This window comes from Pteropus vampyrus, unplaced genomic scaffold (assembly GCF_000151845.1).
Source record: "Pteropus vampyrus isolate Shadow unplaced genomic scaffold, Pvam_2.0 Scaffold268, whole genome shotgun sequence".
Taxonomy (NCBI): domain Eukaryota; kingdom Metazoa; phylum Chordata; class Mammalia; order Chiroptera; family Pteropodidae; genus Pteropus; species Pteropus vampyrus.
In genome coordinates, this window is record NW_011889049.1 from 356,854 (window position 1) to 375,506 (window position 18,653).

At 52.6% G+C, this 18,653-nt stretch overlaps 1 protein-coding gene and 1 pseudogene across 1 annotated transcript in view; one reads left to right on the plus strand and one right to left on the minus strand.

Annotated features, from left to right (window-relative positions):
* Nucleotides 1–18,653, minus strand: part of EML1 (echinoderm microtubule associated protein like 1) — a 154,197-nt gene that overhangs the window by 74,269 nt on the left and 61,275 nt on the right. The window lies entirely within an intron of this gene.
* LOC111729548 lies at nt 13,294–13,412 on the plus strand (annotated as a pseudogene).

Consider the following 18,653-nt stretch of genomic DNA (forward strand, 5'->3'; position numbering starts at 1 on the left):
TTTTTTTTTCCTAAGCAGCAGGATGGGACTGAAATCGGACACTGCCATCGTGTTAAATGGTGGTGGTGACACCGGAGTCAACGAACGAAAGCGTCCCCCCGTCATGGGACACGAACAGCAGCGCTCACTTTCACAAGGCTGAGGGGACCTCCGGGGGGCTGTCGCACTGCGTAAGGCAGAGACGCTGGGGTGACTGCATTCGGTCCTCTGGTGCGGGGTGGGGGGGACCCTCCTTGACAGCTGCTTGGTGCAGCCACACAACGTAACTGCACCCCTTCTCTGCTTAAAACCGTGGAATGGACGCGTACTTGAAACGCTACAGATTTTCCAGAAGCACAATGATGATCAGTCCTCACAGGAACGACCCTTCACAGCAAACCGGCGCGGCCACCCAGCACGGCGCGGCCGCACACCAGGGTTATTCCGCAGTTGTGGGTCCAGACCTGCTTGCTCACATCAGGATGAAAAGCAAGACTTTCAAGCAGGTCCTAACTCCTGTGGACCAAGACGTCTAAAACAATCTCTTTGACGTCGAAAGCCACTTTGTCCTTACTTTCTCTCCCGGCGTTTCCGGCCCGACTTCGCCGCTGCAGTCCACAGAGCAGAGTTCTGGGAACCGGTAAGAGTGAACGCACGGCAAGGGGCTGGCTGGAGCTGGTTATGACTCAGTGAACCTGGGATAAGCGCCCGGAAAGCGCAGGGGCTGCTCCAGCCAGAGGGTGCTCAGTTCCCATTCTTCAGGAGCTCGGAGGCTGGTGGGGAGAACAGACACGTGCGCGGCTCGGTGAGCGCTGGAACAGAGGTGAACGTGAGTCCTGCGGGCACAGGGAGACGGGAGACGTGGACAGGGCAGAGGCTCTGCAGCCCGGACACTCGGTTCTGCCGCTTCCTGGCTGTGAGGTCCTGGGTGATTGCTGGGTCTCTCGGGGCCCGAGTGCCCTCGTTATAAAGTGGGAGGATAACATTTAGCACACAGAGGAAAGTGAAGCTTCGAGAGAGTAAAGCGTAAAGCCCTTCGCCCCTACGGTCACTCGGTAAACCAGAGCTACTTCTGTTTTAGCCTGAGACAATCAGGGAGAGCTTCCTGGAGGAAATGGTGCCTAACTCGAGTGACACCCTGGACCCCCCAACCTAAGGCACTTCGGTTCACTTTCTTTGGAGTGCTCATCACTCTAGGAAGTGCCTTGTTCATTTGTTTGCTCCCTTGGTCACTGTCTCTCTCCCACGAGCATGTAAGGACCTTGTTTGATGATGTTTTCTATCCCCAGAGCCTAGAGGTGGCCCTAGCCTGCTGGAGGCGCCCGATAAATACGTGCTGGAGAGTCAGCAAACTAACGCTGTCCCAGTGCGTGTCCAGTCTACAGTCTGTCCGCATCCGTGGCTTCATTCGTTTCTACAACGACAAGGCATGGGGACAGGTGTCACTCTATCATTTAGTCCGATTTTATAGATGACAGAAGTCTAAGCTCAGACAAGGTCCAGATCCAAGGTCTCATGCTGCCAAGCCCGTGACCCTCTGCCACAGGACACTACCAGAAAGGGCTCTGCTGACGCCTGAGCTGGGTCACGGCCCACCGAGGGGCAGGTACTGCTGGGAGCCAGGCGCTCACACGACCACCAGAAAGGATGCGATTCTGCTGGCAGCAGAGTCTCTTAAGTGGCAATTCTATGAAAAGAAATTGAGTCGGTATAAAGACGCCAGCTACGCATCTAAGCCAGCCGCCCCCCGCCCCATCCCTTGGAACTGATGGGCATGGCAAGATGGCGGGTCTCAAACCAGAGAGGCGGGGGGTGGCGGGCTTGGTCTCCTTCCCGGGGAGATGGTTTCTGGAGGCCTGGCACTCAGGCACGCGGGAACCCAGCTTGTCAAGGCTTTGACACTCCAGTGTGAATCCAGAAAACACAGATGGATTGGACCGGTGACAAGCAACGTGTCTGGTGGGGCAGAGCAGGCCAAAAAAGAGAGAGCAGTGAAATGGAGCCGGCCGCAGAGAGGCTTCAGCCTCCCGATTCGGGACCGAAAGGGTGCAAATTAGGAGCAGGATGGAAGGAGGCAGGGTGCGGGGCTGGCCAGCAAATCCACGCTAAGTGAGCTTCCTCCACCACTGACCCGTGCGAGCAAATCCAAGTTCGACGGCCTTCACGTGGGCCACGCATGACAGATCATGAAAGGAAAATGAACGGCTTTTTAAGATGAAGCAAACGTGCCTGCCACAATCACTGGTTCTGGAAGGCCCAGCTCCACGAGAGGCTGAGAGGAAATGGGGGAGAAGGGGCAGAGGGGGGCGTGGGGGGCGCTATGAAGGAGTATGACTCCAAGAAGCCAAAGCCGAGAGGGAGAGAAGGGGTGACGGGAGGACAGACCCTTCCTCCCCACTGCACCCCACAGCTGGGGGCTCAGCTTCCTGAGTCCTGATGGGAATGATAATGACGTGTGGCCCTAACTAAGTCAGTCACACGACGTCTGTGCAAGCGCTTTGGAAATGTAAAGCACCTTACAAACACAAGGCACTGTTTCTCTAACACCTGAACACTGTTACGTGATTATTCATCGTCTCCCGGGCCCCCCGCGTGTGCACACATGTGTTCTCATACATAGCTCCTGCATTTGATATTCAAAACGCCATTAAAAGCCCGTAGAATGCAAAGCAGTCAGGACTGTACTGAAGATACACGCAGTCCGGCCCCTGCGTAGAGGCCGGGGCGTCTGTGTGTCAACCTCTGCACCGAACCACCCACGGGCTGCAAAACTCCTTTGTTCAGTTCACGGAAGAGCAACCGACCTCCGATTTCCGCACGCCCGGCTGTCTGCCTGCATGGGGTGCTCCGCGTCCACCGCCACCTGCATCGCCTGAAGCTGCGCCTCTGAAGTGCGGCCCTCCTGCCATGCGGTGAATGAGCCGGTTGTCTAAGCTCAGAGGCACGCACGGTTCCGTGGGCTGTGGTTAGCCACAGAAGTGCGTTTCGGAACTGACATGTTAGCGAGCAGAAGTCCTGTGGCACAGCCTAATCTAAAGGGTGTTTAGATCGGCTCCTCGTCCATCTTTTCATGTGCTGTCACGTGGTACAGACTTTTGAGCTGGCAGAGATGAGTGTCCCCTTCCTCCTGGCGCGGAAGGCAGCCGGAGAGAAGCGTCATGGTCAAAGGACCCAGACTAGGGTCCTGTTACTCTGAGCAAGTCCTTTGACCCCAGACTCAGTTTCCCCAGCTGTACAACAGGGACGATGACCTGACTGCACAGGGGCACATGGCAGAGACGCTCAAATCTAAAGAGCTCTACATGACAGCTGGGAAATTTAAAGTTAGTGCAAAACTCTTTCTGTAATAACCATGCTCGTTTTCACCCAGCCTCTGCTCCAACTTGCAAGCGATATCGGGGCCGGGGGCTTACTACAGCAGGTGATGCTGTGTGAAATGTCTCGGCTGAAGTCTGCCACTGGGCCTCGGGGCGCCTTCCCACCACGGGGCTGCCTCCCCACACGCTTCCCTGTCTCCTTGTCATCGGTGTCCTTCAGGTCACTTGACGGGACGGCTTAGACACTGCACCAACGCAGCTGTGAACGGGGCTGAACTAACGTGAAATGGAGCTTCCAGCTTCGCTGCTCACCCATCCCGGACCCTCACTGGGTGTCAGGACGCTCCCATGCGTTGGGGGTAGGGATTAGTTTGCTCACAGACAGTGCCTTAGGTTAATGGAAAAGCCATGACTGTGTCTCTGGCCTGAGCGGTGCCGGGCTACCTGAGTATGCACAGGCTCAGCTTTCTAAGACTTTGTTTCAAACCATACAGCAAAACTACGATGCCGAAACCAGACCGGGAAGGTCGTGAGACATCAAGATTCTTCCTCTTCGTCCCCGATAACCCTCTCCCCGCAAGCGGCCACGTGCTGAGTGAGCTCTGACGGCAACGGCAAGAATAAAGAAGGGCGGATGTTTCCCGCGGCAGGTCTCTGCTCCGCACCGCACCGCGGGGCCCCCCGCCCCCACGGCGTCTCCCCCACCCCTCCCGCACACCCCGGCATCTCTGCCCTGCCCCACACCACGGCTGGGTGTCGGGTTCTAGGACTCACCAACGTCCATTACAAGCAAGAGCGACACAGCGTACGATTCCTTTTCAGCAAACACAGAACTAAGAATATATCGATAAAATAAAATATGATGTTCACCCTCTTTCCTCCTCAGAAGAGGACACAGGGTGTAAGTAGAGCTAAAAAGCGTAAATAAAAATATTTTAAGATAGATGAATGTTCGCAACCGCCTAACAGGTTGACACCCCTAAATCCCTCACTGCCAAGCTGCCTGCACATCAGACAGTAACATCCTCTGTACTTACGCCCAGTTCTTCGTCGTGACCCCCCCTGGATCCTGAGTTATGGGGGAGACCTGTAATAGCCAGCCTGGGTTACGAGGGAATTGTCTGTGTGTCACAAGTTTACAGTTAGGAAACATTTTAACTGGTTATTCTTTTATTTGTCTTGATTTTAAAAGCACGGAAACACATCCGAAAAGATCTTAAAATGTAAAGAGAAATACAGAGCAATCATCGGCTCCTCCCACCCCAGGTGAGGCTGGCAGCCTGCGGCCCAGCGCTGGCTCAGCATGGGCCCGGCGCGACGAGGGGCGCCTGGGGAAAAGGCTGGGGGATCCCGTTCCAGACTCCCTTCTCCCCACCCCTGCCGGCTTCACGCCGACCGCCATGGAGGGGAACCGCAGAAAACACCCCGACACCGCGGGCCGCCTCACTTCTCAGATGAGAACGGATCCCTCTAACCTCATTCTCTCGCCCTGCGAAGCTGAGCCTGGTCCTCGCCCAGACCTCACATGAGAGGCGGCACTTCCAACGTCATCGCTCCCGGCTTCGGCCATCAGACGATGAGAGTAACTTCCAGAATCGGCAGTACGTCTCATCGTGTAAAGAAAGCAGCGCCAAATCCTGAGAACTATGAAACCAGAGGTGGGGAAAACAAGCCGCTCTATCTTTAAAAGAAAAAGACTTGAGGGCGTGGAGAGGAGACACCGCAGCTGACGCTTTTAGCATCCTTTGCAGACATGTAGTTTGGGAAGAGACGACGTCTTAAACAGCCGTGTGGCTCACGAAGTGTCACGCTGACTACGTTCCATTTAAAAGCACGTTCGGACCTAACTCGACGTTTACTCGAAGAGCCGTGATTTTACATCTTCCTCTGCTCCCTTCCGCACACGGCGAGGACCGGGACGGGTTTCCTCCCTCCGAACCCACGGACCTGCCGCGGCTCCTCCTGGACTGGAGCCCTTCTCCCGGGGGACCGTCGACTGGCGGCTGCTGCCACGACCCCGCCGACGACCCTGCAGCTGAGATCTCTGGCCCAGAACCATCTCGAGCTCCAGCCCTGACTCTGCCAGACCCGACATCTTCACCTGCAGACCTGGGTCTGCACATACGTGTCTACGCGCGTGTGTGCACGTGACCCTGAGGCGTGAAGCCACATCCCTCATCCCGCCTGGAACCCCCTCGCATGCTCCCTCACCGCCGCGAACGCGCCACCGCACAGCCGGTCACCAATCTGCAAAGGGCACGGCACCCTCAACCGCTTCCATATACCTTACGGTCAGCATCGGGTCCGCCATCGAATCCTGTCGACTCTAAATATCTAAATGTTCAGAGCGTCGAGCACCTTCCCGGCAGCTGTTGCGCCCCCTCCGCTGCCCGCCCTGGTTTGGCCCTAATCGCTTGCTGTCTGGGCTCCCGCGACAGTCTTGACAATGGTCTTGGCGGCCTCTTCCCGTCCTTCCTCATCGTGGCAGCACGATGTCTCTCAAATGCAGACTCGGTCACACCCCTGCTTACACCTGGCAGCACATCGCCACCGTCTTTGAGACAAAGTACTCAGTGCTTGGGTCCTGCCCTTTGCGTGCTTCTTCGGCCCCATCTGACACCTCCCCGACCTCTTGGACTACAGCCCTAGCTGGACGACGTGCAGTTTCCCCTGCTTCTGACCTTGCCCCCCAAGCTGCTTGACGTGCACCCTCTTCTTCACCTGGCTCACTTCTACTTCTATCCGGAAGCTCATCAGCTCGGTCCTATCTCCTCTGAGAAATGCCCCTCGTCGCCAGCGCTGGGACAGCAGGCTGGGTCAGGTGACCCTCCCACACACTTCCAGAGCGTCCCCATGGCCGCCCATCACCATCGCACTTTCTAGACTCTTCTGCACGCATCCGTTTACTTGAGCCTCCTCCATCAGACTGTGAGCTCCTAACAGGGGCTGTGCCGTTCACGTCTAGAAGCCTCGGTGCCTAGTGCATTGCCGGGCACGAAGCTGGCCTCCCGTGAATGCGTGGCTTCTCATGCGCCCAGCAGCAGTTCTAAAGGTACGGTCCCCAAGAGCCCTGAGGGTCCCTGAGTCCCCTTCAGGAAGTCCATGAGGCCAAAACTATTTTCATAGAGATACCGAGACACAGTTTGCCCATGTCACTGTGTTGACATGTGCACTGTCAGGGCAAAAGCAATGGTGCCTTAGCCCAGCCCAGGTGGCGGCACCGAGTCACTGGGCTCCTCACTGCCACTTACAGTAAAAAATGCTAAGTTCGTGTATGAATGTCTTGGATGAAGCTCCCAAAATATTAATTTTACTAGAACTCATCCCTGACGAACATGTCCCTTTCCTACTCTACGTGACAAGCAGGAAGAGCACATGAAGCACCTGTGCTGCGGACCGGTGCACAGGGCTGTCTCCAGGCCGAGCAAGTGCGGCCGAGCCGAGCAAGTGCGGCCGAGTCGTGAGCTTTCCCCCAGGGAACACCATGTTCACTGTAAAGGACAAGTGAGGCACAAACTATGGTTATTCGAGCATGAGGTTCTCGACTCGTTTCCCCAGAAATGAATGACATGGGCCCGTCACTTGAAGAAAAACAGTTGACAGGATTTGCTGCCCCTGTGAAAATCTGAGCTTCTGAGTAAAACCAGAACTCTGGAAAACTGGTACCGGCCTCCGGGAGCTAGACTGCTGTGCGACACTTAAAAGGCTGTTAATCATCCCTTCTGATTTTTTTGACATTGTATAATGAAATGTGTCCACACTGGAAAGATCTGCGTAGCCCAGTGAATCAATATTTTTGAAGTGCCCAAAGCATGCATGACCTTGGGTCAAAATATGGCATGGCTCAAAGAGCCATTCAGGTGCAAGACAGATCAAAAAAGTTTGAGAACCTCCCTTGTCAAACCTAAGGACAGGCTCACAAATCTCCTCTTTGGACTCGGCCGTGTGCCCTAAATTAGAAATACGTTTGGCACTTGCATCTGACAATATACCATCTCGACGTAAGCTTTCCTCGTTTCAAACGAAACACACAACTTTCAATGTTGGACGAGACCGAGGGGCCATGTGGAGAAAACCTGGGGACCAGGCATCGTAAGAACCGCACTCCAGTTGTCACCGGGGGCACCAGGTGCCATCAGGAGAGCTGAGCGAAGCATCCAGCCTCTCGGAGGTCAGTGTCTTTATCATCGGCAGCCCGGAGCGTCTGCCTACAGGCAGTAGCGTGGGAATGGAATAAAATGTGAGGTCAGGTCCCTCCAGGCAGGGCTCTTGGACCACAGGTATTCCCCAGACCACACTCCGGTTTCACCTGACAGCACCTGGTATCAGGGATAGCCCTCTGCAAGGAAAGGGTGATGAAAGTCAGCGGAACAAATGTGGGCTTGAGGAACAAAGTGGAAAAGACTAGAATGAGGAAAAGTGAGACGATGTTGACCGGCTGTGTTCTGAAGTGTCAACAGTCACCAGCCTGCTTCACAGGAATCCCTACATTCTTAGTCCTGGCAGACCTTTACCCTGTAGAAGCCACCTTTACCCTGAAGCAGACACAATGCTTATCTTATAAGCGTCTCCACAACAGAAATGACAGTCTCACCTACGTGGTGTATCTTTCATATCAGAAAGAAGATGAAGAAATATCGCAAGGCCCTAAAAACCCACTCAGAATGTTCTGCCACTGATCACTTAGGAGCGATTCAATCAAAATCATTCTCATGGGATGCAGGAAGCATCAGAGAGTGGCTGCAACTTGGCATCACAACTAAATATCCATCCTCATTATCACAAAGACAAACAAAAAGAAACCGCTGTTCATAAAAGAAAAACGGATCACTATAATAGTCTCTAAAATAAATCAGTGCTGATCGTGACACAGCCATGACCATATTAGAAGGTCTACACTTTTTTTTTAAAAAAACAAAGCCTCACAGGTCTCAGTTTAAGCACCAGAAAAAAAAAGTCAGGCTCATAGATACCAAAATGACGATGGTAGGACTATGAGCTGTGGGGCTGTACAGGACGGCTCTGGAATCAAACAAACCAGGGTCTGAATAATGGTTCTGCCACTCGCTGGCTGTGTGACCATGAGCAGGTTACTCTGCCTTTCTGAGCCTCAGTTATCCCATGTGTAAGCTCTGGGTCACCTGACCTGCCTGCCACAGAACCGCTGTGAAGAGTGAAGAACACATAGACGTGGCACAGTGTCTGGCACGAAGTCGCTCACTCGGAGTCTGTCAAGCTGGAATGACTGCTCAGACACACCTGCATGACAGCCTGGGAAGTGGGGGGCCGGGTGTCTTCTTGGCTTTGAGCTGCCCGGCCCATTTGGGGTGGGATCCATGGGGCGGGGTGGGGATGGCAAAGGAGGAAGGGGGACTGAGAGCTCGGCTGAGCGGCATGCAAGCCTCTGCATCCCCTACGACAGCTCTAACTGGTATTATAACATGTTCCATTATGTAATCCATTCTTTGTTTTATAGCTTTATGATCTATTAATTTAAACAATGCTTTATAATAAAATTGGTTCCTTTGACCTTCTTTTTGTAATTTTTTTTAAAGATGAATTTTAATCCTGAGTCCTTTTAGATCCTTTACATCTCTAAGTTTCCACGGAGATGACGACAGCTCCACCTCCCCCCCCTTTTTTTTTAGTGTCTGGGGAAAGAACAGGGTCATCTCAGAAATTACGATCACACAAAAAAACCATCGAAGGCTACAGGTGTGTCAAATACATGCACCTTCACGTCGCTGTAGATGCCGGGGTTGCGGTTTGCAGCGCCCTGAAGCCAATGGCCTCGAAGCTGAGGAAGGTCCCTGTGGCAGGCACGCTGTGCCCTGGGCAGCCAACTCAGGCATCGGCAACCTCATGGTGGGCGTGAGAGGGGTTCTGGGGTCAGAAATAATTTAACAGAGCATAAAAAGTATTCCATTTCTCTAAATTTTAATTTACCGGAGTTGATAATCAGTTACTGATTTGGATTGGTATAATTACAGCCCGCACGGCTTGATGATGAGGACAGGTTCTGAGAAAGTTGTCATTAAGCAACTCCGTCCTTGTGCGGACATCACGGAGCGCGCGCGCACAAACCTAGGTGCTCCGGCCCCCTGCACCCCCAGGCTGCATGGTACGGCCGACAGCTCCTGGGCTACAAGCCTGGACAGCATATGACTACAGAACACGAGATTAAATCAAGCACAAGCGAAGAGATGTCGTCAGGAGACAGATGCAACTGGGAAAATGATGCCAGCGAGAGATGCGGTAAGTACAAGACGCATGAGGCTGCCGCCGGCTTCACGCGGTTTTACGGCAAACTTTTTCTTATCAGTAGAAAGAGCACACTCTGAAATGATGATTAAAGCTACATCACGGCAAATACATAAACCAATAACAGGGTTGTTTAGTGTCATTATCGAGGATTACGTCCTGTACGTAATTATACATGCTGCACTTTGACACCACTGGCGAGCAGGTGGTGTGCTTACGCCAGCATCACTGCGGGGCCGGAGGAGCTTTTCAGCCCCGTTAACTGTCTTTGTCACTGACCGAAAGTCATTATGTGGCTCACGACTGAATATTCAAAGTTTACAGTCTTCTTATATTTGTATTATTCAATAAGTAAAGATAATTATTTCTGTCAGCTCTGAGAATCTACCAAATTATCTGTTCTGCAACCAAAAACCATATAAATGTCAATGCTAGGGCATTTGAATTCTTGCCTTAACTATTAAAAAGAAAAAAAAGAAAGCCAAGCAACTGTTCCGTTTTTTTCCCCTCGAAGCAAAAACTATTTCTCTTGCACAAGATTGTCATTGAGAAACATGAAATGGACAGGCTGGTATTTCAAAGCTCACAAAACTGGTTCAGCCGTAATCCTTTTGCTCAGCATAACAAGCTTAATCATCTTTCCTCAAGAAACGTAGCTAACGAAGATTCCTGGGCCAAACGGGCTACTTCACTTCCAAGGGTGGTACTTAATTTATTCCGCCTTTAGGAGGAAGACGTGGGGCTGACAGCGTGGGGAACGGATTTTCTGGCAGAGTAAATTAGAGATCCTTTCTCTGGTTTATGCCCACTCTCCCAGTGGATCAGAAAAGAGTATTACATTTAGAAACACTTTATCTGTTCGCTTGCTTTTAAAACCATGTAAGAATGCTAAGCCAGAGAAAAGCAAATTGTAACGAAGCACTCTGGACGCAGAAAGATGCTATATTCCCTGGGAACTCCAAACCAGCCCTCCAGGAGCCTCTACACAAAGGTTACATCATTTCTTTGACCCCTGAAACTTTCAGCCACCCTGCAGGACAAGCCTGGGTACCCTCCTGCTCCCACCCTCAATCTTGACGCCCTGAGCCCCTTTGGGCCAGACGAAGCGCAGAGCCCATGGTATAAGGCGAGCAGGGGAACGAAGGCTGGGAGGGCATCATGCCGTGAGAAGAGGTCACCGAGAGGGTGCAGGCAGGGGACAAATCTGAATGCTATCTGGTTCCTCCAAAAGGCCGCGAGGTTCAGAAAGCAGTCCACCCGTGTCACAGTTACTGTCCCCAGGACACCAAAAAGGAATCGCCATCTGGATATCGCCTAAAATCCACATCTTTAGACTTAGGTTCGACAACGTTCATTTCATTGACTTTCAGTCTTATATACCCAGCTGTTTCAGAGTCATAAAGACACAGCCTTGTAAATAAGTGTCCTTGGGCACAGGCGACTGAGGGGGCCAGGACGTCATGCCCGCCAAGACACCACTGACGCTGTCAGCAAGCCCAAACCACCAACGTTACAAGTGCCACAACTCTCTAGAGTATAAATTCTAACGCATTCACCGGTCACTCAGTAAGCTCAGCTACGTGCGGCTCTCACAGGTGAGTGAAGATCACGGGCTTTTTTTGCTCTTGAGGGTGTTGCCAGAACGGAGAGTGTGGAGAGCAGCACAGCACATGAGGTGAACCCCAAGAAGACATGGGAGCATACCACAGGGAGACCCCAGACATATCAGATGTGAGGGGAGGGGAAGGAGAAGAAGAAATGGGACCAGGAGATCAGGTAGCACCTTGCAGGTCACAAAGCACAGTGGCAGATGGTTTCGCTTGCGAGGATCAGGAAGCCCACAACATGGAAGAGAAGACTGAGGCCCGCGAGGCCAGACGTTTCGTCCCGGGAATCTGCGAAGAGCCGCCACTTCATCTGGATTGGCGAGGTGTTTTGTTTTTTTTTTTTAATTTCGATTGGGTTTTGAAGAGCTGAGTCCTAGAAGGTAGAAACTTGGCCCAAAGTTAACAGATAATTTTGAGGGCCTCTGAAAGCAGCAGAAAAGAAAAGGCACGAGGCCTGAGATCTGCAGATGGAGAGCTGTGTGCCCCTGGAGACCCACGCGACCCCCTCACGGCTCGGAGCTGTCGTGAGGGCGCGCTGGGAAACAAGCTGGAGCCAGTAAGCAGATGTGGAGGGCCGCCGTTCCTCTGCACAGGCCACGTGCCAGGCCGTGTAAATAGTGGACACTCAAATTCCTGTGGAAGGGAGGGAGGGAGGGAGGGAGGAAGGAACGGAGGAAGGAACGGAGGAAGGAAGGAAGGGAACGGAAAGAAGGAATTTAGGGAATTTATCTTCTTGAACTTTGCTTTCTTGAGACAAAACTTGGCACATCTGGCTGCCTCATCCTGTAGGCAACTGCCTGGCTCTACAGTACGGGTCCCAACCCCTGGGCCATGAACTGGTCCTGGTCTGTGTCCTGTTAGGAACTGGGCCTCACAACAGGAGCAGTGGGCGAGCGAGCGAAGCTTCATCTGTGTCTGCAGCCGCTCCCCAGCGCTGGCATCACCGCCTCAGCTCCACCTCAGATCATCAGGCAGTAGATTCTCATAGAAGCACTGGGTCCAGCTGCCCAAAAGGTTGAGGACGGCTGCCCTTGAAGGCGCTGTGACAGGTGACTGTTGCACAACGATGTCACAGATTCCCCAGGGCACCATTCAGCTATATGCCAGGCTTCCCACTGACTGTCATTCAAATGTGGGGCCAGTGTCCATAAGCACTGGACCATAGAGAAGACCCGCTGTGCAGTCACCAGAAGCCACCACAGGTCCACTAACCCTTCCCTAAACCCTCTGGAGCCTGATAGTCTTCTGAATTCAGGTCCTGACCTCAGAACAGAAGCCTGGAGCATATTCCAAATATTACCCAAACCCCCGAGGGTCTGGGCAGCACCCGTAGTCACACTTGAAAATACCTCTACAGAAAAGCAGAATAACTTTCATACGAAAAGAAATAAATGTAAACCGTTAAAAGCCACGTGTTTCAATTCCGATGAGGCCCCCTCCCCCGCCCCCGCCCCCGCCACCACCACCACCAAATGCTGCAGGTCAGGCCGAGTCTAACAAACGAGTTACCAAGAAACATTTGGTGTTCGGAGCCTTCTGGATTTTGAATCCCGGATAAGGGATTGTGGGTCTGTCTCCCCCAGGCCTCCCGCAGGGCTGTTGGGTCCCAGGGCATCTGAGATAAGCCCCACGCGAGGGATGGACACGTTGTGTTTCAGCCCCTACTTCGGAGGGAATGGAACCTCACGAGGAAGGGTGTGTGACTGCACAGTCAGCAGTTTCTCTAGGACGCGGCATGTCATGATCCGAGAACAAGAATTAAAGAAACAGAAAACAGAAAGGCACTTTACCCAGGACACGGCCCTGAAGAAGGCACGTGACTGGCGAACGTGACAATTGAACAGACATGGAAACTTAACAGTGTTAAGAAAATGCTATGGAATCCTGTAAATAATCTTGTCGTGACTTGCGTTTTATATGTCCGTATTTTTGAATGTCAGGTTTTTTTAAAAGCAGGGTGGATCTATAAACACTTTTCAAAGTCCAGGTAAAAACAACAAAATTTGCAGAACAAAAGACGCGATTATCTATACCATATTTTCTTTTTAAATAAAGTGCTCTTATAAAGGTAGATTGCCAGATCGGTGTGGATACTAACGTGAAGACGACAAACAGAAGGCAGTGTGGCAGTCTACGGCCACGCCACCCTGAACGAGCCCGGTCCCGTCTGACCTCGGAAGCTAAGCAGGGTCGGGCCTGGTTAGTTCTTGGATGGGAGACCACCTAGGAAGACCAGGTGCTGTAGGTGTAAAAAATAAAAAATAAAAAATTAAGAGGTTGTAAGCTGACAAGATCCTTGTAATCTGTGAGGTCAACCAAGGGTTGCCTCGCCTAAAAAAAAAAAAAGGTAACATGGCAGAGTTCAAAGCAGGAGACCTGGGTTTGAGACCTGTCACTTACTAAACTGTGCGCCCTTGGTGAAAATGCCACACAGTTTATAAATGCCACACAGTCTACATGATCATCTGTAAATTGAACGTGATGAAATAGCACTTTACTTACCTTAGAGTGTGGTTGTGAGAAGTCAGAAACAGATCTGAAGGTGCTTTTAAAACTATAAAACACGAGAGCGGAGATTGGTTTACATTGGGGTTATGTATTAAGGTCAGTAAATGAAATGAAAATATTGCCCCTAAATTACTCATGACAAATATCTTTGTCCACAGCGCACGTGGCTTTTGTAAGCTGAACCTTCTCTCAATAAATCCCTCCAGTGTCGGAACAGATTATGGCACTGGCCTGCGTTTAGAGGCATGTCGAACAAAAAATATATGTGGGTGAATGAACAAAATAAAATTGTATTAATATATATTGTTTTCTGCAAAGTATGTATGCATAATCCATTCCACAATAGTGAAGGGGCTTTGCTACACGTGACAGTGAGTTATTTCACGGCAGCAAACAATCAGTAAGTGTCTGGGTAACACTGAAAAGCTTGTCTGTGTCAGGAAGTTCTTCCGTGGCCTTCCATGATGATTTAAAGAATAGCAGGGCCCTTTGGACAATTTTGGTGTTTGATTTTTCATTCGACGAGCATCTGTGGAACGCGCTGTATGCCAGGCACCGTGCAGAGCGATGGAGGAACGCGACGCACGGTGACAGAGCAGGGGCCCTACCCTCAAGGGACTTACTAGCTGGCAGTGGACACGAAGGCTGAGCAGCTAACAGAATGCAAGGCGGAATGAACCCAGCACTCACAGAGGTGTGTGCATCGTAATTTGGAAATGCGGAGGAAAGACTGTAACCCCGATACGGGGGAAGACTTCTGGATGCCGCGTCCCCAGGATGAACTGTGTTCCATACGGGGACAGGAGGAGATAGGGATCAATTAAACATCGCTACAGAGCCACAGAAATTCTCGACATACTGGAGGAACAAGCACGCAGTAGATGGGAGGATGTGCTAAGACCCCAGATCTGACATTCTCTCTCCGCGAGCTGGGACTCCGAGAACGGAAGCTTCCTCCTTGGCATCAGGAACTAGAACAGACCAACGCAGTCGCAACCGTCAAAACATACAGGTGACGCTGACTACTAAACAGTAACATCTCCACTACAGATGACACTGCCGGACCCCAGACCCGCTCCAGACCCCCTCTCCTGGCCTCTGCGCTGGGGGGCTGCCTGCATGGGGGGGCTGCCCCATGTTCCCCCGCTCTCAGTGTCCCTTTGGGTGTGCCTAGCAGGGCACACAGCAGCTGATGAGAGGGAGGGAGGGAGGGGGGTGGGGTCAGAGCATTTATTCCCCCGCCTTCCTCATAACTGGCAAAATCAAGATTTGAATCCAGACCCGTCTGTCTCCGAAGCCCGTGCTTTGAACCTCGGGAAAGGTCCGTCGGTGACAGATTACAGCAGGTCTTGACAGAAATGCACATAATCTCTACCACTAGGTCTCGAGAGTTAACAAGTCATTCAGGAACTGTGTAGCCTGTGCCTGCTCATCTTTTTAAACAGCCCTGCGAATGAGATGCTCCCAGCAGACACTCATGTCAGTGGGCTGTGCCAAATGTGCAACAGTGACCTAAAAAAAAAAAAAAATACAACCCAGAACGTCAGAGATATTCCAAGACTCCAGCCCAGACCCTTCTCAGCGCGCGGCCCCACATCTGCTGCTTCCGTTCTTGGAGTCTTAGCTCGTGGAGAGAGAATGCGCGCTGTTGGTCGTCAGAACACGCATGTCATGGAATCTCTTTACCAAACATGTGCCCCTCATCACGTCTGCAAACTGCTCTACATTTTTTCCACCTCCCCCATTCCTTGGAGAGCTGCGACACTTGTCGCTGTTCTCTGCCCATCGGGGCGGCCTTTGCTGCCGTTCGCTGGGAGTGCGGGGCGGCAAGGTGCCTGGGGCCCACTCCCAGGATGCCCCTCCACCCTTCCTGATCCCGCCCAGCCGTGGACTGACCCGGCTGGGGGAAGGACACACTTTCTACGACAGAGATTCCAGAGACAAGATGCTTAGACTCTGCGCAGGCTGCACAGAGCTGCTGGCGGTGTGTGAGGGTGTGACCTGGTGACACCCTGGAAGGAGCTCTGACAGCCTTCAACTTTGGGGTGATCATCACAGTCTGTGCACCCAGCTCGGAACCCTTAGTTAGATGTTTGTTCGCTTCCAGATTCTAGAACTTCATGAAACTACAGTTTGAAAAAAGGGTTCTGCAAGTGACATAAGCCAGTCACAGAAGGACACGTGCCACATGATTCCACCTGCACGAGGGACCGGAGCCGTCGGATGCAGAGACAGAAAGTCGAATGGCGGGGGCCAGGGGCCAGGGAGGGGAGAACGGGACTTACTGTTTAATGGGGACAGAGTTTCGCTTTTGTAAAATGAAGAGAGCCCTGGGGATGGTCGGTGGCGGTGGCTGCACAACGGGGTGAATGTGCTCAATGTCACTGAACCGCACTCTTGAAAATGCTTAAAACAGTACGTTTTACGTTATGGATATTTTCTAACCATTAAAAATTTTAAAAAGGGTTCTGAAAAGCAAGAGAAAAATTCACGGAACGAGGCTGCTGGAGAAAAGCCGAAGGCCGGGCCCTGAGCAGGCCCGTTGGGGCTCGGTCCTGCCTGCCAATAGGGGACACGAAGCCGCCCGGGTTGGCGACTACCAGGCCGGAATGAGCACTAAATGTCCAGTCGGAAACGGCTGGCTCCTCGGTCCCCAGGAGGGCTGGTCTAGGGGGGCCGCCATGGCTGCCCCGGCCGGGAGCTGGGTCCTGAAGGACGAGGGGTCAGCGAGGTGAGGGGCTGGGGAAGGGTCCCCACAGGGAAGGCGGGCACAGTTGGTGGATGCATGTAACCAGCCTGCCCAGCGCAGACGCTGCCAGGAGCCCGGTGTGGCGGGACCCCAGGTGTCTGGGAGGCTGGTGCCCAGACTTGGCCCTATGTCCTTGGAGATATGGGAACTGGCGAGGGACTTCAGGCAGTTCAGATAAGTGAGGTTTCTCTTTAGGAGGTGTGGAAGTGGCGTCATTTGAAGGGAAACGTGGTTTAGACGGGGGACCTGTTCAGAGCCCCCGGCAGCGATCTGGCGAAGGGACCTCGGATCTGAACCAGCAACCAGCGCACGGCCCCCTCTGGAAGCGGGGTGGGCGAAACCACCTCAGGAGCCCCGCTTGCGTCGATGGCTGCTCCCACCTTTGGAGCCCTCATTTCTTCTTCAAACGTGACTGGGCGCTTCGTTCGCTGGGACCAGTGCACCCAGATGCCTGGGTTCAAATCTCAGCTCTGCAGCGTGCCAGGCAGGGGCCCTGGGCGCGCTGCTTAAACTTCTGGGCCTCAGTTATTCCATCCGTCAGAATGGAGATGGTAACAGCAGCCACCTCAAAGGGGCAAGGACGGAAAAGGGGAACACCCGTGAGTGCTCAGCCCGCGTCACCTGCTGCTGCTCGGTGAGGGTCCCAGAACTGCCCTGCCCGCCGGTCCACGCACCTACACGTGCCGCCTGGCACCGGGGGGCAGGATGGGCGAGACGCGGCCCCCGCCTCGGAAACGCTCCGGCTCAGCTGGCAAACCACAACCCTGTGGCATCAGCTACGATTAAGTACGAGAGGCGGCCGAAACACATATTTTTATATAATTAAATTATATCATCTCAATGAAAGGTCACTTTCAAGGAAGGCGAAGAGAGGACACACCGGGACAGTTCGTTTTTGAGAGCGGGAGCACGTGGGCACCATCCTGCTTACTTTCTAAGGGGCGAATTTGGTGAAGCCAGGCACACGGATCACTCTCTTTATGTCCCAGACGGTCCCCAGGAGCCTTTCCACGGTTTACACACGGGGTGCCTAAGCATCGCCAGTGACTCGACAGCCGATAAAGCAGCGCCACTAGGCGCCACTCCTAAGGATTTTCAACTGTTTATGTCACTAGAATTGGGGCTGAAATGTGCAGCGAGGCTGGAGCGGAAGAGAGTCCGAGCTCTACCCAACGGTCTCATGACTGGAGCATATTCTTCTAAGAATGGTAAAATTCTTGTTACATAAAATAACTTTTTTGGGGGGTGGGGGGACAGGCTTAACGGTCAAATCTTTTTTACTGCTGAAACTGCTGGTTTTGCCAAGAACTACTTCATTGTGTCAACTACTTTGGCTGCAGATAATTTGTTTCGAGCTTGCTAAACCGCCAAAGGCTTTTTGCAAATGTTTCCACTTCGTGGTTCAAGTGGCCCAGTGTCCAGCTGGAGGCATTCTGTAATGGTTTCGGGCGAGTCTCCTCACTGTCCCCTACGCATAATGTCCCCCCCACCCCAGAATGTCTTCTCTTCTGAGTGCCTAAATCTCCCAGTTCTTTGATGGGAAGAGTTAAATGTCGCATGTATGTGCACATGTATATACATGCATGTGACACGTGTACATGGGCATATGTGCGTGGACATGCACATACGCACTCTTTGATATGTGAATCCGCATACACTGTTTCAAGCACACAGAAGAGCGGTGTGTGCTCCATTTCGCCACAACTTAGGGTACGCCTGTTGCGTGTCGGGCATTTTGCCTGGGGTGTGTGTCTGAGGAGCCGCTATAAGAAAAAGATCGTCCCTGATGTCATTCGACCCCTAGTCACCAGGGAACCCCTCACGTGCCGGGCACCGCGGAGGTGCAGACACACCACGACGATCAATGGGAAGCTGTCTGTAAGGCTGCGGTAGACGGAGAGACACGCACGTAAGCTGTGACTCCGGGGTAGTTTGATGACAGAGATGTATACCAAGTGACCACGTGGCCACTGAGGAGGGACACCCTGCCGCACTGGGGAGCCAGGGATGGCGGCAGGTGAAGGAGCTGGGAGCTGGCTGACATGGGAAGCACCCCCTGGCCAAAGTGGCAAGTGAGGCGCTGAAGATTGCCACGCGGGAGGCTGTTATGACCGGACCTGTCTTCTGGAGCATTCCAACCGTCTAATTTCTCCTTAGGTGAGCTCAGCTGTGCCATAGATTCAGTTACCATCTATATACTGATGGCTCTTGAATTTTTTATCTTCAGTCCAG